This window comes from Heterocephalus glaber, unplaced genomic scaffold (assembly GCF_053883595.1).
Source record: "Heterocephalus glaber isolate CG9 unplaced genomic scaffold, H.glaber_assembly_v1.0 deba00001606, whole genome shotgun sequence".
Taxonomy (NCBI): Eukaryota; Metazoa; Chordata; class Mammalia; order Rodentia; family Bathyergidae; genus Heterocephalus; species Heterocephalus glaber.
The window spans coordinates 27,721,722-27,741,522 of NW_028258377.1; the positions used below are offsets into that span (position 1 = coordinate 27,721,722).

Below are 19,801 nucleotides of genomic sequence, written 5' to 3' on the forward strand. Positions count from 1 at the left end.
AACCATGGACTGAATCCCCTGAAACCATGGGCCAAATTAAAGCTCTTCTGCTTTAAGTTGTAGTTGTATGTAGTGTGTCCTAGATATGGTTAAACTAACTAATATAATCACTAAAAAGCTTCAAAATCAAGAACTGAGATTATTTCATATCAATATAGTTAATGAGTTCCCCTTTCCATAATAAAATGATTTAAAACTTTACAAAGAAAGAAAAATACAATTTGGTATTGAGTATAATAAAGTTTTGTGTTATTATCTGTTTCTTTTTGTAAGAATCTTTTTGGTTTATGTCTGGTACTCTGGGCAATTACTTTGAAGATTTGCTATGAAATTTTGTTTCATTTTTTAATAAAATAAAAACGATGCACAATTTCAACAAATGGAATCACAAAAGATAAAAGTAAAAGGATAGGAAAGATATACTAGGAAAGTTTATATAAAAAGAAATGAAGGGTCATTAGCTTGATATTAAACAAGAGAAAATCAGGCCAAAAATAAAATCAAGCAAGGAAGAAAATTTAAAGCACTGGCGACCACAACCCACAAAGGAGAACTAAACATTATTAATACCTGTGAACCAAATAACACAGCCACTTATTTCCTAAAAAAATTATAAGCAATGTAAAGACAAGTAAACAAAATGACTGATAATAGTTTACTTCAACAGAGCCATCGGTCCAAGACAGTTCAAAGAACTACAACTAAAATTATAGAAGTTCTTGTCTTAATCAGCTTAAGCTACTATAAAAAATATATTATACATTGAGTGGTTTAAACATTAAATATTTATTTCCCTCAGTTCTGGAGCCTGGAAAACCTAAGAGAAATGTACTGACAGATTCTTTTCTGATGAGGGCCACTTTCTGACTTGCAGACGGCCAGCCACTTTCCTACTGCGTACTCATAGCCAGGTGAGGAGAAAAGGCTCTAGTGTTTCTTTCTCATCTCCTAAGGGCACTGATCCCATCATAGGGGCTCTACCTTCAGGAGAGCTTCTTAATTTAAAAAACCCCCAAAGGCCCCAAGACTTACTACCATCATATTGGGGTTAGGATTTCAACAAATGAATTGTGGAGTCACACAAACTCTCACTTCATAATGGACCTAAACAACATAATAAATGGACACAACAGATGTAAATAAAAACACAAACTTAGGTAATAGAGATCATACCTTTGTAGTTGCATGTAGAGTATTTATGAAAATTTATTGTATATTTTGCCAAAATTAACTGCAATATATTTTCCCAAAAATATAATGCAAAACCATTTCTATGATCACAATGAAATGTTAGAAATTAATAACAAAGGTTAAAATTAAAATAAATCACAAAAGGCCTTTTCACCTAGAACAAAAGAAATCAGAGCAAAAATAAAGCATATGTATTAAAACAATACTGGGTTAAAGTGGAAATCCAAAATGAAATGGACAAATTTCTCTTTTTTTCTCTCATTTACTCCCAAGAAGAATTTACTGATATTTTTAGTCTTTTCAAAACCCAAATTACTAGGTAATCCACTCTATTTTATGTTTCTTTTCTTTTGTCTTCTTGACTTTCTTTCCTTTATCTTACTTTATGTTTAGATCTGCATTTTTATTTTACTTCTTTTGATTATTTTACTTAGCTTGTTCATTGGGTTCTATATTCATATACTAATATATTAATTATAATAATAATTTCCCATTAGGAATGACTTTTGTTATACCTCACAAATTATGTGTACTATATTTCACAAATTGTGTGTACTATATTTAGTTTCATTCGATCCAAAATACATTCATGGGACTTTGTGTTGACACTTGAGGTTATTAAGAATATTCCTGTGAGGTAATTCTACCAATAGCATTATAGAAGGTATTTCTAATTATAATTTATATTCACTATATTTTTATCACACCTTAAAAAGACACTCATGAAAGAAAACTCCCAGAACTGCTTCTGAAAATGGCAAGAATGATAGGATAATTGTGTTTGAAGCAAGGAGTATTTAAAGGGAGATTAACGGCAAAATGTCTTTTACTGTAATAAATTGAAAAAAATTTAAATATTTACCATAGTTTTCATTCACACCTCATATGTATACATTGTGCAATGATAAAATCAGGATATTTAACATATCAGTTACTTTAAAATTCATTATTGTGGGAGGGTGAAATATTAAAAATACTCTTTTCTAGTAATTTTGAAACATAAAATATTAATTATATCACCTTACTACACAATAGATTCTAAAGCTTATTTTAAATCTTTCTTAATCTTAGGTCTTAAACACATCTTATGAAAAGATAACATTTTGTTTGTTTCTTTGTTTTTGGTACCAGGGATTGAGCTCCGGTCCTTATGCGCGCAGCAGGCAGCGAAACCACTGAGCTCAATCTCCGGCCCCATGATAACATTTTGTTTGACTTGTTAGTAACTCCGATAACCTCTTTTTAACTGGATCATTGTGTCTACTAATAAATAATATATTTATCAAAGTTAAATATTTCTTAATATTTTCTGTCTATATATTCCACATGTCCTATGTTCCTTTACTGCTATTTTGTTGCACTCTGCTACTTTTACTGAATTTTCCTCATTTTATTTTTTTCCTTCCTTAGCTTGAAGGACATCTAGTCTTTCACTATACAAGAAACATTGTTCCTAAAGAATTTCGATGCATTCTTGATTTATTAAAGTCTAATCAAAGTATTATTAAAGTATTAATCATTATGTTCATATGCCTCTTGAATAATTAGGACCTTAAAAATATCTTAATTCCAGTACCTCTTTCTTGATTTCTGATACATCTCATGTATCATAGTTATACTTGTATTTTAAATGCAATAAAATGTTATTAATGATATTAACATTAATTTTTTGGCCTACTTTTTTTTACCTATTATACATTATTTTAATTTTCTTTTCCACTTTATCCATAGGATCATTGTTCTTCTGTCCAAGGGACACCCTTCTGTATTTCCTTTACTACAGACCTGATAATGCTTAATTCCTCCATTTGCATGCCTGAAATTGCCTTAATTTTACTCTTACTTTTGGAGGATTTTTTTGTCAAATATGGAATCTGGGTTGACACTTATTCAATGTCATTGACACCGATTCCCTTTAAACTTAGGCTGTTTCTGTTGAGAACTCAATTGTCATTTCTCTGGTTGCTACTCTGAAAGTTTTTCTGGCTACTCAGGAATTTCTCTTTTGTTCACTGTGTTTGTAATGCATTGTGCATAGGTCTGAGTTTCTCTTTATTTATCTTGCTTGGGATGTTTGGGACTCCTCACCCTGTTCTGTGGCAGAATGCTTTTCAGTTTGGAAAATTTTTTAGCCATTTTGTCACAATGTTACTCTTGTCTTTCTCCTCTTTTTCTGGGACACTCATCACACATATAAAAGACGCTTTCTTACCTCTTTTCTTTTTCTTTTTTCTTTTTTTTTTTTTGGTATTGGGGATCGAACTTCGGTCCTTGCACTTGAGCAACAGGGTGCAAAACCACTGAGCTAAATCCCTGGCCCTCTTTTCAGTTTTTATTTTGGTCCTTTTACCTTTCTGTGCTTTCGCCTAGTTGTTTAACTTACTTAGTTTTAACTATTTTGTCGTACTGATTTCTTTGCCACTTTGTCACATGTCTTCTGCTTTTAACCCATCATTTGAGTTCTTTATTGCATATAACTTTATTTTACTTCATGAATTTTTATTTTTACAGGATCTAGTTCTATGCCAAAAAGTCAAATTTCTTATTTTTTATATAAGTAGCATATTTATTTAAATGTCTGTATTTCCGGACTCCCAGAACTGGAGGATCTGTGTGTCTGTTTTATTATTAGTGTCCCTTTGATAGTATTATTTTATTGTTTTGTAATAGGCACTAAGTGTTGTGTTTGGAAAAAAAATATTCAAGTGGTCTGCGCTGCAGAAACACATTATCTTACTTTAAGAAAGGCTTAAATTTATTCTATAAGAATTAATACTCCAGGATGCCTTATGGCACTAGTAATGTTGGCTCACCTCTATCTAATTTCAGGAATTGAGACTATTCTGTTCCAAAATGCCCCACTCATCATGGCTATATAGCTCTGCATTCTTTTGACGACCCTCCCTAAAGTGAGGGTTTCGCCAGACCTATCCACAACTGAGAGGACTTGGACTAAAAAACCTGCTCATCTCTTAAACTATATATATATAAATATAGGCTGGGCAGGATTCTTTTAGGATGTATTTTTGGAAAGGTTCTTTTTCCAGATACATTATAGTATATAATAGTATGCATATTGTAAAGTATCAGACTTTTTTCTAAGTGAAATATTACTCTTGATGTTTACTAATAATCCAAGAGAACTCTATGCCTACTCCTGCGGGAAAGGATGAATTATCTACTGTGTATTCATTTGCAGGATTTGGAAACTGAACCCTGGGGATACTGCAGGCAACTGCAAAAGGAGTGCTTATGTGTCAACAACCAGAGAAGTATTTTGTGAAGTTTACCAAATGATTCTTATAGATTATACTAAAGTGTTCTGATGTGAATACTGGCTTTTTAACTTTTTAATAAATAAATAATTAACAATCATTTACCATCAGTATGGGCTATAAAATAAGGATGAGCTAATTGGTCTGACACTCATGTCTCCTATCAAATACTTATACTCTTCAAAAACAATTATTTATATTCAGGAGTTCCTTCCATGCCATCTGTTGCCACAGGGAAATAACACAATGTTCTCAGAGTTACCTAAAAGACTCTGCTAAATATTTACAACACAGTCCCAGGGAAAGCAGGGGGCAAAAGGCATCAGCCAAGCAGTGACAAGAATAATAGCAAGCAAGGTTCAAACAAGCAGCTCATTTCTGCTGCCATTCAGGGCCTTTGCTAAATGTCACGGGCATAGATCACTGTCATTGCTTCTTGGCGGACAATTTTTTCTTTCCTTTATCTTTTCTCTCTCTTTTTCTTGTCCCAAAATTTCAAACTCTCATGTTGCAAGAGTTTTTAAATCTTGTGTGCTTTTGTGGGAGAGATGAATTTGGATAAAGACTTTTTTAGGCCTCTTACAAATTAGACACAAACTGTAACATGTGCTTTGTTCATCTCATACAATAGCCTGGAACTTTGGAATGTAAATTAATGACTCAACCTACTCAAAGTAAGAGGAGCAAGAGGGTAGTTTTTCAGTGATGTCAACAGCAAGGTCACCATGTTCTCTGCTGTGTGCCCCTCATGGCTGCAGATGGCATGGCAGGCTCAGTGCTCCCCTAAATCACTTGGGTTTGTAGTGAGATTTTTGTCTATGATATTGCTTACTTAGATGCCAGTTGTTTTTCTCTGTTCTCAGAACTTGATTTTCCAACTTTCTCCCTATGATTATTGGAGCTACCAATACTATGTCAATACAGTTTCCATTTAGATCAGCCAAAGACACTTTCTCTTGTTTACAATTATGGCCCATATATAGTGTAATCATCATTGGTAAAATTAACATACAACCCTTATTACTTTTGCTACCTTGTGATTGCCATATTGTTTCTCCTCTGCGATGTCTGTTTGCCATCCCTGCCTAAAAGGGGAAGAAAGATGCTGTTGAGGTCTCTTGTTGCTTTTGCTGCTTCTGCTGCTATGAACTCTTGCCCCTCTGCCACCTGCCATTCAGCCTGCTGATTATGGACTGAAGCCTCTATGAACTAAACACATTTTTTTTTTCTAAACACATTTTTTGACCACCGCTCCAAGTGCAGAGGAGGAGACTTCCAGGCCCCCACACCACCACTTCTAGCACATAGGAGGCATCCGGGCCATGGTACCAGAGCTCCCAGTGCAGAGGAGGAGGCTTCCAGGCAACCATACCACTGCTCCCATCGCAGAGGAGGCTTCCAGGCCGCCATACCACCATGCCCAGCACAGAGGAGGTGAACCGCACAGCACACACCCCAACCCCCACCCCACCCCCATCAAAATGAAAAGACACATAAACAAGTCTCAAAACAAGACTTTCTGATCACCTACAGCAACCCCAAAGAGAAACAAGATATAACATTTTGATACTCAACAACCTGGACAAAATCCAACACGCATTTATGATAAAAATCTTACAAAAAATCAGAATAGGCGGTCTCTACCTCAATCTGATAAAAGCTATCTATGAAAAACCAACAGCTAATACCATACTAAATGGTCAAAAACTGAAATCATTCACACTAAAATCAGGAACAAGACAAGGATGTCGACTATCACCACTCCTGTTCAATATAGTTTTGGAAATACTAGCCATGGCAATTAGACAAGAGAAAGAAATAAAAGGAAGATAGGAAATGAAGAAGTCAAATTGTTATTATTTGCAGATGACATGATACTCTATATAGAAGATCCCAGGAATGCCACAAAAAGTCTTCTAGACTTAACAACCAAATTCAGTCAAGTAGCTGGTTACAAGGTCAACACATAAAACTCAATATCTTTCCTCTACATGAACAACAGACTCACTGAGACAGAAATAGGGCAAACAATTCCTTTCACAATAGCATCCAAAAACTGAAATACTTAGGAATCAACCTAATAAAAGAAATCAAAGATCTCTTCTCTGAAAACTATAGCACTCTGAAAAGAAAGATTGAAGATGATAACAGAACATGAAAAGACATCTCTTGCTCCTGGGTAGGAAGGATCAACATAGTGAAAACGGCCATACTTACAAAACTGCTATGTAGATTCAATGCAATTCCAATTGAAATTCCAGCAGCATACTTTACAGACCTTGATAAAACAATCCAAAAATTCATTTGGAACAAGAAGAGACCTAGAATAGCCAAAGCAATTCTAGGCAACAGAGACATGGCAGGGAGTATCACAACTCCTAACTTGAAACTATACTACAAAGCTACTGTGATAAAAACAGCACGGTATTGGCAAAGAAACTGACCTGAGGACCAGAGGAACAGATTAGAAGATGCAGAAACAACGCCAGACACACTCAGTCACCTCATCTTCAACAAAGGAGCCAAACACCTTCACTGGAAGAAAGATAACCTCTTTAATAAATGGTGCTGGAAAAACTGGGTTTCAACTTGCCAAAGACTAAAACTAGACCTACATCTCTCACCATGCACTAAACTAAAATTGCAATGGATTAAAGGTCTAAATGGGTTTTTTTGGGTACTGGAGATCGAACTCGGGTCCTTGCGCTTGCGCAGCAGGCGATGAAACCACTGAGCTAAATCCCTGGCCCGGGTCTAAATGTTAAAATAGAAATGTTGAACCGCCTGGACCAGAGGTTAGGTAGCACTCTTGAAGACATTGGTGTAGGAAAAGATTTTATGAACAAAACCTCAGTTGCCTGTGAACTAGCACAAACTATCAACAAGTGGGATCTCTTCTTATTAAAAAGCTTCTGCACAGCAAGAGAAACCAGCAACAGTGTGAAGAAAACCTACAATTTGGGAAAAAATTTTCACCTGCTGTTCCTCAGACAGAGGTCTACTATGTGGAATCTATAAAGAACTTTAAAAAATAAGACCTCCCAAATTTAAAGACCCAATCCAAAATGGGCTTCTGAAATGAGCATTTCTCAGACAAATAAGCAGAAATAGCAAATAAACATATGAAAAAATGTTGAACATCACTGGTCATTTGAGAGATGCAAATGAAAACAACCCTGAGATTCCACCTCACTCCAGAAAGAATGGCTGCTATCATGAAATCAACCAATAACAAATGCTGGCAGGGGTGTGGGGAAAAAGGAACACTTTTCCACTGCTGGTGGGAGTGTAGACTGGTGAAACCACTGTGGAAATCAGTATGGAGATACCTCAAAGAGCTAGGACTAGAAGTCCCATTTGACCCAGCTATTGCCCTGCTGGGGATCTTCCTCAAAGCATTAAAAGAATCATACCACAGTGATATATGTGCACCCATGTTCATAGCAGCACAGTTTGTAATAACTAAAACTTGGAAGCAGCCCAATTGCCTGTGACCTGGAGACTGGATAAAGAAAATGTGTTTTTTTAAAATAAAATGGAGTACTTCTCAGCCATAAAAAATGAGAAATTAGAGACATTTATAGCTAAATGGATGCACATTGAGGTGATACACTTAAGTGAAATAAATAGGACACATGTGTAAATACCGAACAGTTTCTCTAGTGTGAGAAACTGAAAGTGTAAATAAGGACTAAAAGGTATAATAGATAATGTGAAATAGGAAGAAAAGGGGCAAAGAGGAAGGGGAATTGGGAGGGGTAGCGGAAATTCAAGAAGGGAATGGAATTAATATGAGAAAATGAAAAATGGAAACAAAGTCTTTGTTAATAGGGAGGGATGGATAGGGTTGAAGGGAGGGCAGGGGAAGGGGGGAAAATAAGAACCAAGAGAGATTATGTAAAGGTGCAAATTTCCAATGATGAATGTCATTATATTGTATACCTAAAATGTACCAATAATATAAATTTTTTTAAAAAATGAAATAAAATAAAATTTACATAGACCTTAGTAGCTAAAATTTGCTACACATTCAAATTGTGCCAGCTACTTTGATAAGCACTTCATAGACATTATTTCAAACATGTTTTATAGCAAAAATAGACATCCTACAATTCTAAGATATAGGTATCATAATCGTCCTCATTTTACTTTTGATAAAACCAAGCAATGAAAAAGTTAAGGAATTTGGCTGAAGTTAATCTCAGTACAAAACTGAGTTTGAACTCAAGTGGCTTTGATCTCCACTTTGTACTAATTTCCATGAATATTAGTGAAATTATCTATGTTATTATTGTACTTCCTCATGGTTTTTTTGGTACCGGGGATCGAACTTGGGTCCTTGCGCTGGCACAGCAGGCGGCGAAACCACTGAGCTGAATCCCTGGCCCTACTTTCTCATTTTTAACGAACCATTTTATTTCTAATAGTCTTTCTTTATGTTATCCTACTACTGTAATGTTTCCAGCTCTTTGTGGAAAAACATCACAGAAAGTATCATTTGATCATTTTAAGTAACTAATATAATAACTGAATTGCTCAAGGTTGTAGTTAGTAGATATTGAAGGGTAGGGTTAAACCCAGGTCTTTTAAGTTAATTGAAGTTAATTGAATAGTTAATTGAAGTATTATTATATTAGTCAAATCCTAAAATAATTTTGTTCCCACTAAAAGTACAAAGATCACTTTAATAATAGCAATTATACTGTAAAACATTGAAAAATCAGTCTAATTTACATTTCAATTTGCATTGCCAAAAGATCTGTGATCCTAAAAGGCTTTCATTGAAAAGTATTGGGATAAGGTGAATCAAGGGTCACTGGATTTCTTAGCCTTAAAGTTATGATATTGTTAAGAATAGCAGTGATTTTCTTTTTTTTTCATTCATTTTACTCACTGATGACTATGTATGTTCCGTGGCTTAATAAAACATAATCTCATTTAAATGGCATTTAGAAGGCCTTCTCAGTGTTCCCTGATTGCACCTCGGGGCCTTTGCACCACCTATTTTCTTTGCACAGTATTCCCTTTGATATCCAGATGGCCAGTTCACTGATGTCACTCATGTCTCCTCTGTTTCCATGTCAGAGCTCTGTTGGTATCGCTGAACCCATATGAACTGACTTTGTTCTACATTCACCTCCTACCCCTCACCACTCTGCTTCATTCTTCTTCATTCTTATCCATTCATTTATCCTTATTTCTTTTTACTTACGCTTGACCTTTTGTGTGTCACATGTTTAGATATATAAACTTTTAAAAATGTTTGTTGGTTTATTCTCTCACTAAAATTACTAACATACAAGATTCAAAACATGCCCTATTCTGTTTTGTGCCCTACTGAATTTCCAATGACTGACTTAATGCTGAACACATAGTGCTTGATGAATAGTTGTTTACTGAAACAAGTTTGTTTAGTTTGATGTAAACCCACCACTGAATTTCTAGATGGGTTGTCACTCTTATCTTTTTGAAAAATCACTCTCTTTTCTCACAATAAAAGAGCTCAGGCCTTTTGCCTGTTTATGCCTTTCACTATTCTACACAGAGCACTCATTCCATTCCTTAGTATATCATTTTGAATACAGTGATTCTGCCTTAGGCTTCTTATCATTAGGCTGGGATTTTGGGTCTTCCTCATAAATGATTTTTGAATGATATCAAGTAAAATGCCTTGTATATTTAAAAAGGATGTTAAGAATCATATATGGGAATAAATAGAAAAATATTAATTTAAAAACAGAAAAAAGTTAAAGGAAATAGTTTTGGATCTTTTAGCCTGAAAATATGAAATAGTTATCTCTTTACTTGTCTTCATTCCTTTATTAGCTAGAAAGAACTAGCTTCCAACTGTCTTCCCTAGACATGACTTCCTTTCATGCTTTAAAGATTGAAAAAAGTCTGAAAGCTGAACCTGAGCTGATCCTCAATTATCCTTACAAAGTGTTCATCTATAAGCCTATATGTTATTTGCAAATAAAAATGCAAACAAAATTGCAAAAGATAGATTAACTTCACAAACTAAAATTAATTTTATTCAATTACTTGGTCTATACTCAATACAGAACTACAATTGCATATTAGTGAGGTAAAAAGATTTGAACTACAATAACAAATAATACTGAGAAATAGACAAACCTTTTGGAGATCTTGCCTCCACCATATACTAATTGTATATCTCGTGTAAAATTTCTGGCTTCTCTGAGCCTCAGTTCTCCTGAGAACTGAATTATAAAGCAGAAATATGAAATTGTTACTGAAGAACCAGATTATTTTATTGTCACATGGCACATCTTGTAGAGTCCAAAGCATCATCCCATTCAATTATTTTACCCAACCCATGTTTATAAACCTGCTACCTCAAATAGAAAAGGCATGTCTATCACCAAGTGTTTTTAAGTCTGCTCCACAAATAGGCCCATTAGAGACTTTCTTTGTGACATATATGTCAGTCATGTCCAGTCTTTTAAATGTACTCTCAATTTACACCAAAAATATATGTAAAAGAATCTCATCCTCTCTATTGTTGCTTGCAATTTCAAACTGTGTCAAACAACAAGATTATAGCAGTAATCAGGATACAACTTGTCAGATAACTTATCTGCCTATCTTCCCTCTATTCATTCCATTTGTTCTTGTATTACTTTTGGTAACTTGTGATTTTTCTAAAACTTTTCCCTTTCACCTCAATTTTCAAGATCTGTATATTTCCTTTGAGGTTTTTGTGTGCTTTTAGTGTCTATAGGATCTGTAGTGAAGTCTCCTTTTTTGTTCCTGTTTAATGTGTATGTGTGTGTGTGTGGATACATGTCTCAGTGGGCCTCACCCAAAGGCTTATCAATTTCTTTTCTTTTTTTTGGTACCGGGGATCGGACTCCAGTCCTTGCACTTGCGCAGCAGGTGGCAAAAACCACTGAGCTAAATCCCCGGACCCTCAATTGCTTTTCTTAGAACCAATATTTGTATTTGTTGATCCTTCTTTTGCATGGTTTATTTTCTGTTGAGTTTCTTCTCATGTCTTTAAATTGTCCTTATGATTCTTTGGGATTAAGCCGATGTTATTTTCTAAATTCCCAAGATTAATACTTAGTTTATTAATTTTAAGGCTTTCATCTCTTGTCCTATATAAATATAAACTTCAAATTTTCCTATAGGTGCATCCTATATACTCAGATATATATTGCCATTATCATTCATTTTAAATCACTCTAATTCTATTCAAGTTTTGTATTAATTTTTTGTATTTATTTGGAAGTACACTTCCTAAATTGCACGGTTATGTACATTTTTCAAGTCATCTATTCTAGTCTTCTAGCATAAATTCATTGTAGCCATCAAAATGATTTAAATCCTTCAAAATGTTTTATTATATTCCATTTTGCAAAGTTCATTTTTATAAATATCCCATATGTGCTTGTACTTTTCACATACAGATGTAATGTTTCTATATAAATACAGATGTCCACATATGCAGTCTATTTACCTATATATCTATGTCGAGAGAAAGAATCAAATGTGTTGACATTCAGATCTTCTATAATTATAATTTATTTTTGTGTAATTATTCTACCTAATCATGTCCATTCATTCAATAAATATTTATTGAATATTACTGAGTATTGAACCTTGGATCATTTGCTTCAACACTCACAAAAATACTATGAAATTAGAGAAAGAAAACCAAGACTCTAAAAGGTGCAGTAATTGCCCATAGCCCCACAGCTCTGGGAAGACTGTGGCAGGACGAGTGGCACAGCTGAGAGAAGTGAAGAGTACGGGTGGGTTATCCTAAACCAGGACTGGGATCTAAAATGCCCAAAATTCATGCATTCATAACGTTACTGAAAATTAACTAGGTCTTTGCCATGTACCTAACAAAGATATGTTCGTGTTGTCCTATCCCTATGTTCTGAAATTCCCTGCACATTAACTTCTGCTTATCCAAGAATTGACTTTCTTCAGCATTGTTGCAGCTTTTTGTCCTACAGATTGGAAGAATTAGTGTTGTAATTCCCACAAAAAAATATTAAATGCACTATTTATTGGAGAAAATAATAACATCCCTTTGAGAATATGAGCTGAGAAGAGATTTCTGTCTGAGAAAGATGAGTAAGTGGATAGAGAAATAGATACTGTTATTCTATAACATACTTAATTGTCTCGCAAGTCAGAAATGCCTGAGCAGTCTAACTCTCCAGTATGCTGGTCTTGTCTTGATAGGGACTTTATCTCACTTGTTCATTGCTATATCTGCAGTACTTAGCACAATGTGCTTTGTAAATACATGGTAATGAAATAATGAATACATAATATGGAAATTATACAATCAAAGAACTTTTTTTTCATTTTACTTGTATAAAAGAACTGCATACACAATGGATGAAACCTTAAATATAAAATGGGTAGAGCTCCAAAATGGACTTCTTTTGTTTTGTTTCTTATATTATATTTATATATATATATATATATATATATATATATATATATATAACATATGAAACATATCTTTTTTTTTGGACAGGGAATCGAACTCGGGTCCTTGCGCTTGCAAGCCAGGGGTCAGAACCACTGAGCTAAATCCCTGGCCCTCAAATACATTTTTAATCTCTGTTTCAAAGTCTCAATGAATTAGCCAATGTTACTGTAAAATAACAAGGCAGTCACACTCAAAAATGAAATTCCCAATTGGGAACTTATCTGAGTAATTTTCTCTGTAACATCCAATCCACAGAGCCCTTAAGTTATCCAGGTATTATGAGCATTAAATAGTCTCCAGAGAAAATCATCCTAGTAACCTCTTTTTATTGTTAGTAAAACTGTAAGGAATTATGGAAAGTTTCTTACTGAAAAAAATGTACAAGATAATAAAAATGTAGGATTGTACAATAAATTATTTTGACCAGGTATGGAAATAATAAATATAGATCAACTAAAAGACTAGAACAACAGACTAATGGCACTATTATGGTTATTTCTATGAGGACCGACCAGTGCCATTCCAAAAAGGAGAACCATACCAGCTTATTTTTATTGTTGTTGCTTTATTTATTATATTATAATTGAATTATGGCTTAGTAATATGAAAATCCTAAATTATATATAATATAAATATAATATAAATACATTATGTATGTACAAGTCTTGTGATGCTGAAATAATTTTTACATTATTTTAATGTTATCTGTAATGTTCCAATCATTCAAATAATAGCACATGAGAATATAATAAGTATTGTGCAAAATTTGATCAAGAAAAGCTTTGAGTTTGAATTGAACTTGGTAAAAACTTCACATACACATGAAGACTGTTACGGTTTCTATCTACGTGTCCCCCCAGAGCCTCATGCAGTCATAGGTGGAGCATTTCAGAGGTGGCTAGATCTAGGATACATGATGATAAGATTAAGGATGTGATGCTGGGATTGGTTCATGATATGATGCTGGGATTAAGGGTACCCCACCCTGGATATGAGTGCTACCTGCCATAAGGGCAAGTAGTGTAGACAGAATATAAGGGAAAGAAAGAGGGCTGCCGTGGTAACTGCTTGTCACTTTCTGCTTCAGTGCTACTTCACAGCTTTGCTGCCTTCTGCCTGCCTTGAACTATTTCTCCTCTGCATGCTCCTCTGCTATGCCACCTGCCTTGGAGCCAGCCAACTCTGAACTGAAACCTCTATACACTGTGAGCTAAATAAACCTTTCCTCTTTTAACTCTGGGTGGCAGGTATGCTGTTTGAGCAGTGAGAAAAGTAACTAAGACAAAGACCGAAAGTGGACTTGCAGAAATAAGTTGAACAATGTTTCAAATCCCTAGCAGTTTTCACTCCTTGTTTCAGTTAAAAAAGGAAAGACATTTAACTGAATAATAATTTTTTAAAAACCCTTCCAAGAGGAGGTTAACTGGACTTGTAGGAAGCTGCCTTATTGGATTCTCCTGTAAGTAACAGATATCAAGATGTCATGAACATTCTGAACTGTTCTGTTCCTGAGTGTGCCAATTCTAATGTTGATTTTAAATTTTTATTCCAAAATCAAATGGCAGAGTTAAAATCATTTAAAATTTGTGGTACTTAGAAGGGCGAAACTGATCCTTTTTTCAACAAAAAAAGAGCTTTATTGAAGCTATAATTGTCATATAATATACTGCACAAATTTAAAGTTCCCAAGGTGATGTCTTGACAAAGATATCACCACAATCAAGATAATGAACATGGCATCACCTGCAAAATTTTCTCATGCCCCCTTGCAGTATTTTATTCCTCTTCTTCCCTCAACCTTGTCCCAAGGCAATAACTGATATGTTATCTGTCACTATATACTGTACTGGTTTGTATTTCTAAATGCTCTGTGATATATATATATATTCATCAAATTTTAGATGATTTTGTACAAAATTGTTATTACTTCTTTAAATATTTGGAAGAATTCATCAATGAAGCCATGTTGGCTTGGAGTTTTCTTCATTTTTTTAACTACAATTTTAATTTATTTAATAGAGATAAGTACGAAGAAACTTCTTTTGCTGTGGGTGATGCTTGGTAGTGTGTGTCTTAGAAGATTTATTTAAAAAGTCATCTTTGGTATTTTCTTATTACACTATTATAATGTATTGATATAGCCTCGTATCATTAATGTTGGTAACATTTATTCCTTTTACTTTTCTTGATTAGTATGGCTAAAAATTTAAGATTTGAATGATCTTTAAAAAACATTTGAATTTTTTTCTGTTGATTCTCTGCCTTCTATGTCCTTTATTTCAACCTTAGTTCTAATTCTTTCCTTCCACTTATGGAGAATAAACATGAAAATACAGCCAGGCCACAAGAATTTCTTCAGCACCACCCTCTAACCTTATTTGTAAGACTATATCAAACCAAAAGGGTTTGTATAAATAAAAGTGAAAAGAAAGACTCAACAGTTAGACTATGCTACTGAGTTTACCAAAAACTGGACTGACGCAGCTGCTCAGTCTCAGGGCTCTGAGCAAGAGAGACTCCAAGAAGTATCCAGCATGCTGTAGTCCCTTCCTCGATTCCCAGAGCAAGCAGGAGAGTGCAAATCCTAGCCATACACAAAAATATTGTAAAAGAAAATCATCCAGAGCACCTTTAGCATAAGACCTTATTAAATGCTAGGTATGGAAAAAAACCAAATTGTACTATTTAAATCGGCATGACTATTATATGTCATTTACTTCAGTAAAGGTGTTAAAATATGCACACCATAAAATGCAATATAAACAAAAAGAATTATGTTGCCAACAAGAAAGTTTCAGATCCAGTAACCAACCGTAGTTGGGGGAATGAGAAACAAAACTGAGCTCCAAATCTTTCTTTGGTATACCAGCCTGGGGTGAACTACTTTATGTCTTAGTTCTTCAGTTTCAGTATTTGAACAATGAAGATAGTTTATATGGTAAAAACAAAACAAACCAACATTTTCCCATATGAAGAAGAATCTTGAAAAATAATTCTAAAAAGGGGAAAGCAGCCATACCAGAGAAGAAAATAAAAACAATAATATCAAGCTATCATAGAGAGAAGCATAGACCAATACCGAAATGCAGATACCAAAACAATTCCAAAACAGACAGAAAAATCAGTAAAACAGAATAATCCAGAAATCTACCTCTCCACAACCAAGGAAATGTTACATTTGTTGCAAGAAACATTTCAAACACTCGGGAAAATTTGCAGTGACTATATTGAAGAGACAAATGGGTAGCTCAGAAGCAATATGGATGCTCAGAACAATGACAAATGGACGACTGAAATGCTACTCAAGTATTCTTCACTTTTTCTCATGATAATGTGGACTGCTGACATGGAGAACAGGATAGTTCTATTTATATAAATATAAATCCAGAAAGGCTTAGTGTATTAAATGTTCATTTTCTGGGATCATAATAAAACCAGTAGGTCAAAAACTAAGATTTGTGGCATGATCACAAGTCAGCTTTCCCAATCTAAAAGACCTTGCTGTTGTGAGAAATAAATCACCCTCAACTGCTGGTTAGAATTCAAGATTCTAAAGACCAAGGAAATCTCTATGAGAAGATTTTTTTTCTTAATAATCCCAGAGTAGGAAAGTTTCCTAAGTAGAGCTAAGCAAAACCAAAAAGATAAAATGATTGGAAAATTCAAACACACACATGTACACACACACACACACACACACACACACACGCACTAAATAAAATCAAGATGCCCTGGAAAAACTAAAGAAAAATGTTTATTTTTCTCAAGTACTGTAAAGAAACTACTCTTCTTAATGTACAAAATATCTTTATCAGTCCCTCGTTGCTTTGCTACCATCTATGCACCATCAACTGTTGCTGCTCTTCCACCCTGCCTGGGAGACAGCCAATTACGGACTGAAACCTCTACGGACTGTGAGCTAAAGAAACCTTTCTTCCAGGTGTCAGGAAGACTTGGAGACTGGAGTTCACCTTGACCCTGCTGTTAAGGAAGTTCAGTATAATCCTACCTATGAGATCATGTTTGCTCCTGAGTTTGGACCAGAAAATCCCTTTAGAACACAGCAAATGGGTGCTCCTAGAAATATGCTTTCTGGATATGTTGAACAAGCTCATATCAATGATTTCATATTTGAACAGCAAAGGAGAACATTTGTCACATATGGTTATGCATTGGATCCTTCATTAGATAATCATCAAGTAACTGCTAAATATATTGGTTCTGTGGAAAAAGCTGAAAAAAATCAAGGTTTAACTGTATTTGAAACTGGTCAGAAGAAAACAGAAAAGAGAAAGAAGTTCAAAGAAAATGATGCATCTAATATTGATGGTTTCTTGGGACCATGGGCAAAATACGTGAATGAAAAAGACGTAGCCAAGCCATCAGAGGAAGAGCAAAAAGAACTGGATGAAATAACAGCAAAGAGTCAGAAAAAAGGCAAAGAGGAAGAAGAGAAACCTGGGGAGGAGAAGACAATCTTATATGTTAAAGAAATGTATGACTGTCAGGGCAGGTAGGTCCTATCTTCACATACCTCAGGATGTTGGTGTTAATCTAGGGTCCACTATACCACCTGAAAAGTGTTATCTTCCCAAAAATCAAATTCATGTGTGGTCTGGACACACAAAGGGTGTCAGTGCAGTAAGATTGTTTCCTCCCTCTGGCCATTTATTGCTGTCTTGTTCCATGGAATGTAAAATTAAGCTATGGGAGGTTTATAGAGACCAGAGCTGTCTATGAACATTTATTGGTCACAGTAAAACTATTAGGGAGATCTGTTTCAATACTGCAGGAATCCAGTTCCTCAGGGCAGCCTATGACAGATATCTGAAACTCTGGGACAGACTGAGACAGGACAGTGTATATCAAGATTCACAAACCAAAAAGTACCCTATTGTGTCAAATTCAATCCTGATGAAGATAAAATCTTTTTGTGGCTGGGATGTCTGATAAAAAGATTGTGCAATGGGTCATTCGAAGTGGAGAAATTGTGCAGGAATATGATCGACATTTAGGAGCTGTCAACATCATTGTTTTTGTTGATGAGAATAGAAGATTTGTGAGTACATCTGATGATAAGAGCTTAAGAGTTTGGGAATGGGATATCCCTGTGGATTTCAAGTATATAGCTGAACCCAGTATGCACTCAATGCCCGCAGTGACTCTGTCCCCAAACGGGAAATGGCTAGCATGCCAATCAATAGATAACCAAATCTTAATTTTTGGAGCACAGAACAGATTCAGACTGAATAAGAAAAAAAAATTTTAAGGGCCATATGGTAGCAGGCCCTTCTCAAGTGGACTTTTCACCAGACATGAGCTATGTGATTTCAGGAGATGGAAATAGATAATTAAACATTTGAGACTGGAAAATCACAAAACACTACAGTCGGTTTAAAGTTCATGATAAAGTGTGTATAGGTGCAGTGTAGCATCCTCATGAAACATCTAAGGTCATCACATGTGGCTGGGATGGTCTCATTAAATTGTGGGATTAATGAGATTAGTCCTTAAACTATCTAGGATCATTTTTTATCCAATATAATATTTAACTATATTTAATTATTAAATGTGTTGGATGACAACTTGATTTAACCACTGACTTTCTATTTGATAAGTAGGTATTGTTGGCAAGCAATTTGGATTTAATCCCCATGACATTACTGAAAGGTTCTTTTTGGCATCAAGAAAGAATCCCTACTAGATCTGGGATCCACCAGAAAATAATGTAATTAATGGCTCATGAAGGTCCTATACTTACCTACCTGTTCAATCAGGAGGGCAGTAAAGAACAAAGATGATGTAATCAAATATATATATTTGAAAGAAGGATAAAACCACCCACAGTTACTGTTCCCATTACATTTAGTGGGTCAAAATCTAAATTTTTGGCTTCATAAGTTCCACTATTTTTTATGTCATGTGTTGTATATTTTTATTTGGAAATCAGTAACCTTTTACTGTAACATTCCTCTAACTATTAATGTAAAATAAAAATCAGTTTAGAGTTCTTTGACCTTCTTCCTGATCAGTATAGACAGGATTTACATATTTAAGCAGAGAATTACATTACTTTTGAAGATGGAACTCAAGAGAATGAGCCAAGGCTTTGAATTTTGTTTATATTCACTGTCAGTAAAGGCCTGGCTACACTTGAAGAATTCAGAGCCTCCCAGGTCATTGCTTCACCAATCTTACTTCTGAAATCCTTCTCATAGAAGACAGGGTATGAAGACGTAGTCCAAAATGCCAACTTACAGCTTCTATGAACTCTTGTTTTATCTTTATAATGATTCTGATTTTGATTGTAAATACATGCAGAACTTTTACTGTTAGAAAAAAATTAAAATTGTTTCCAAATTTGAAAAAATTTACACTATAAGAAGATGGCTAGGGTTACCAAGTTTGAAAAGCGGTGACCTTGATTTTAAAAAAAAGAGTATAAATGCTTCAGATTATGTAATCAAGATAGCCTCTTGATTAGAGTAGAACACTTTAGTTTGATAAGCCACTTACCCTGTTTTATCATAAGTCTTATTAGGTGTTTTAATGTGGTTTGAAATATTTCAGTACCATGTTTACAAAAGACTTGTTGAGTGCTGCTCAGAGTGCTGACTTGGGAAGTAAAAGTATGTTGAGTGTTGATAACCTAAGAGCATTAAGCTCCACATCCTATACTTCCATCAGAGCAGTGCAGTCTTCTTGTCTTCAGAGAACTTCCATTTTTTAAAATTATAATTTAAAGGCCTGGTCAGCCAGGAACAGTGAGTGGTACATGCTTTGTTATCCCAGCACTCTGAGAAGCTGAGACAGGAGGACCACAAGTTTGAACCAGCCTGGGCAATAGCAGAATTTTTAAAAG

The 19,801-nt window shown here is 34.7% G+C and overlaps 1 long non-coding RNA gene and 1 pseudogene across 1 annotated transcript in view; one reads left to right on the forward strand and one right to left on the reverse strand.

The window, feature by feature from the left end:
* LOC101726071 (pre-mRNA-processing factor 17-like) overlaps window positions 1–18,464 on the forward strand; it is a 53,618-nt pseudogene extending 35,154 nt beyond the window's left edge.
* Window positions 1–19,801, reverse strand: part of LOC147822974 (uncharacterized) — a 206,723-nt gene that overhangs the window by 107,872 nt on the left and 79,050 nt on the right. The gene's annotated exons all lie outside the window — the stretch shown is intronic.